The sequence below is a fragment of the Paramormyrops kingsleyae genome, chromosome 15, assembly GCF_048594095.1.
Source record: "Paramormyrops kingsleyae isolate MSU_618 chromosome 15, PKINGS_0.4, whole genome shotgun sequence".
In the NCBI taxonomy this organism is placed as follows: domain Eukaryota; kingdom Metazoa; phylum Chordata; class Actinopteri; order Osteoglossiformes; family Mormyridae; genus Paramormyrops; species Paramormyrops kingsleyae.
In genome coordinates, this window is record NC_132811.1 from 26188122 (window position 1) to 26192631 (window position 4510).

The 4510-nt window shown below is 36.5% G+C and overlaps 1 long non-coding RNA gene across 1 annotated transcript; it reads left to right on the forward strand.

Annotated features, from left to right (window-relative positions):
* The first annotated feature begins 227 nt into the window (after nucleotides 1-227).
* On the forward strand, nucleotides 228-2272 carry LOC140578495 (uncharacterized). The gene is made up of 3 exons (XR_011982706.1): nucleotides 228-362; nucleotides 956-1118; nucleotides 2136-2272. It is a non-coding gene; the product is annotated as an uncharacterized lncRNA (long non-coding RNA).
* The last annotated feature ends 2238 nt before the right edge of the window (nucleotides 2273-4510 follow it).

Genomic DNA, 4510 nt, shown 5'->3' on the forward strand with positions numbered 1-4510 from the left:
AGAGATCTCAAAGCACCTGCCCGTGATTTGTTTTTAATTGATAATTACATCTGGTCTATAGAGTGATCTTTAGTTTTCTACAGGTTCAAAAAAGATGTAAGCTCAGCAAGTTTCATTGCAGGTATGTGTGACTATGTGTGGCTGTGAGCGTAAGCTGAGACAGTATGTAGGGGCACCTGAATGATTCTATCAGCCCATCTGCCTTTATTCTGCAGCCAGGAAGCATCCAGAAATGACCATCCAGGTCTGCATAACGTGTCTGAACTGTGCAGAACATGGAGCAGAACATTAATTAACTGCTGTAGGCTTTATACAGCATATTCTACTGCAATGGGAAACAGTGAACTGAACAGCAGAAAGAAGTAAGTGACACTTGGCATTTCCCTGTAGATATTTCTATATGTTAGACATCATACATCATAGTTGTTATAGTTGGTTATTTATTTATTTTTTTTACTTTAAAATTTATTCAGTTTTATATTACAAAATCTGTATATGCACATTGATTAAAGTATAGGACATTTCCTTAAAAGTATACATTACAATTCATAACATATAATAACAAATAAAATATAACAAATGCAAATGTACACACATTATAATTTCTAAACATTCAAGTAATAGGTATTGTCTTCCCAAAATCCCCATTTCTATTTTGCTGAAAATGTGTTAAACCGACATCAAAAGAATTTTTGAAAAGTTTTATTATTGGGTTTAGATGGATTTTTTTGGTAATATTATTTTTTATTATTACTTTTACTTTATTTACTATTTAAAAGCAGTTTAAATCAGTAAGTACACATTATTTATTTGGTAATGCCAGTAAAACTTGCCTTGCAAAAGTGCCTGTTGTTAATCTGTCCAGCAGTTGGATGATGATTTTCACACTGTTATTCTGACTGGATTGGAGGCTTTCAGTCATTCTGATGAGCTAACATCTTTTCCCACATGCCAGGTCAGGTTTGTTGGTGGCAAAGAGAGGCACCGTGCAATGACAGCATCTGAAACAGAAAACCTATCTAGACATACAAGTCATGTCCCATTATTAAGAAATGAACTACTGCACAACAGGGTGGCACGATCGCACAGTGGTTAGCAGTGCTGCCTTACAGAAACAGGTGAGTGAAAGAGGAGAGCAGTCAGGCATCTCTGTGAACTGAAGTCTGCTGAATTTATTACTCCAAAAGACTCCAGCATCATCCATACTGAAGAGATTATTGCACAGTCTTTAAAATAAGACATTACAATAGAATCCAGTACACCTGTAATGATTTTAAATGGTTGTAAATTTCACATAGGCTTCTCCTTTTTAACCCCAAGAAAAGGAAAGAAACAACAAATTGACAGAAGTCAAGTTTTGGAGATTCCTTATTTGGTCATGTGACAGAAGTTAAAGTCTAGCATTTAGACTTAGCATCACTGACTTCAGAGAAATGGTTAATCTTGCATCACAGGCACAGCAGAGGTGGAATTCAAACTCGGAGCCACCATACCACCCTGTTTCAAGAAATAATTTTCAATTACATGTTGTTTTAAAATGCATTGATACAGTAAGTATACTGTGCAATAACTCATGAATATTTGTATGTAGGTTCAAGAAGGTGTGTCTGTGAAACTTCAGTTTCTAAGGAATTTTAATTGTGTTGTCTGCTCAATTAGTGTGTATTATAACAGTGACAGATTAATTATGATTTTATGAGCTGTACTGACATGAAAACTGACTGACAACCAGACAATATAGGCTATGATGGAAGCTGCTTGTAAAAGCTTATTTAAATTTAGCACATTACCCTGAAACGACAGGTGGCTCTGGCATTGTATTCTGTTGACTGAAATTAATTTCCATAGTATGTCTAGAGCATATTTCACTGGGGTTTTCAGGTCAGAGCGACCATGTACAGTAGCTGAGAGACATATCAGAAAACGAACCAATACTCTGATATTCCGCCAGAGTATTTCTCTGCAGTGTTTTGCACATAGGTGCATTATTTTTTACAGCCTTTTATTTAGGGTTTGTTTGTGTATATGATTAACATATGTTTAAAAATTCTTTCCAAAAACAAGTTAAAACATTTCCAGCAGAAAATTACAGCAATTGTCATACTAATGTGTAACATGAAAATAATCTTTTTGAGATCTTCAAGGCTTCAACCACCAGCAACTCATCTAGGGCTTTCTTTGAAGATGTTTTGGTCCCAAGCACCCTCCGTCTATACTCACACAGTGGTATTCACATAATTCAAGTGTATATGTAGCAATTAATAGAAAGATCTTTCTGTATATTTATGGTAAAAGACTCAGTATCTGATTTCATTCATTAAAATTCCCATTTGAAATAGTTAAAGTGTAAAGGTGACAAGAACATGCTTATTAAAATTATAAATAATTTTATGATTATATTAGTCATATACTGTATATAGTCAGTGGCCAATTTATTGTGTACACCTGCTTGCTAATGTAAATAACCAGATCTTCCAAACATGCAGCACACATGTGATCAAGAGGTTCAGTTACTGGCTGAGTATCAGAATGGCTAAAATGCCTGATCTAAGTGATTTGGTGTGATTGTTTGCAGCACATGTGGTGGTTTCAGCATCACAAGAACAGCTCCCTTTTTGGGTTTTCCACACACCACAGTGTCTAGGATTTACAGAGACTGGTGCCATAAAAAACAGTGGCAGGAAAACAACAGCTGCTGCAGGCCATCTGTAACAGATCACCTGTCCAGGCTCCACTGGGGTGGATAGACTTATCTTTGCAGCATGAACCCTGTGAAAAGCTTGGTCACACGAGATATGAGCTGTCAACAAACACCTCAATAAATAAATGTCACAAGCATCACATGACATCCATATCATCAACAGAAGTATTCCACCAATAATCATCAGGGATCAAAATTCTGTTTCGCTCACCTTTTCGTAGTGCAATATAAAATATATAAAAATATAAAAGTATAAACATATAAGATATAAGATAAATACCATCTGTACAATATGTAAAAGTGGGTAGTGCAAAAACAGCAAAAGACCAGTAACAAGACAGTTGCCAGCAGAAGAAGTATTGAGACTTTATATGGTAGCAGCTACAGTTGGGTACATGATGGAACAGGGGCCACCCAGAGCATATATGAGCCATTCGATTGCACACCTCAGCTCCTCAGCACTTTTATAATTCCCACCATCTCCATTTCTCAATTACCTTTCTGTTGTTCATCCATATGACCAAATTAGTTATTTTTTACATTGTTTTTGCATTAATGGTAGACTGTGTGTTAGCAGACCAGTTACAGTATTCTCAGGCAATTCTCCATTCTGTTTCGCTCATGCACATATCCTATCACTGTCTACAGAATATGTCATTCAGTGAAACTTTTCTGGCAAGAGGACCTTTGTTTAACTAATAAAATGTGTGCATCCAATTTTTCCAGAAATGGTTTGACGGCAAAAAGTATAATTCACACAAAAAAACAATTAATATTAAAAATAAGCAATACCAAAATAAGTACCAAACAATAACGAGGTTAAAGCACATTGTAAATATTGCAATGTAGAATATTTGCAGAATTTTCTGAATGGTTGCAAGATTTCCAGGGAAGGTGGAGAGGTTCCAGATGAGCCACGAGTGAAATAGAATGGCTGTTATGGTTAAGTCTTTGTAAATATCCTAGCTGCATTTTCCAATATAATTTTTGCATTTCGAGTAATGATACATTTTAAAGTTTTACTGTTATCCTGAAGTTTAATAAGTTCCTGCAGCTGCCCTGAATAGCAGCAAATGGTATAAAGCACACAGACATAAACAAGCAAGGAGTACAAATAAAACTCCCAGTGTCCACCAAGAGATTATTCTTTACAAATATGTACATAAAACACTATCAGAGTCTGAACTGATTATAGCATTTGTAACTGCACCCGCCTCACCAGAGGATGAAGGAGTCTCCTAAAAGCAGGTCCCATTTGAGGCCAGACTTAGGATGGCTGCAGACAATAGGATGATGTCATGTTCCTGCACTTTGAGGTTTTGGGTAGGTTACCATGTTCCCTTCAGACTGTGAACTTCCCTTCTGGTAAACAATGGGTTGTGGATTGCTGAGCACCAAGTGCGCCTGTCCAGTGACCCATATACATAACTACAGAGACGCCACAAGAGCCAGTGTGGCTGCATAAAATGTCTGCTGTTGACTGACACGTTCTCACTCCCTCACTTCCTCTCTCACTGAAGCCCTCTACCCTACACAGGGATCATATAGGTATCATGACCACACTCCTCCTCGATACGTTATCTGTAGGCGGCTACTTTTTCACTCTGCATCCACAGAAACAAAACATATATAACTTCCAAATGGGAGCTTATTTTCCCACATCTTTTCTGTTTACATGCCTCCCTCCCAAATTCTGCTCCCTACGTCTGTCTTTAAGTTACATTTGTAGTTGGATCAAAAAATTAATAATGCAATACATATTAATAATTATTATTAGGCTATAAAGTAATAATAAAAGTAACTATACAG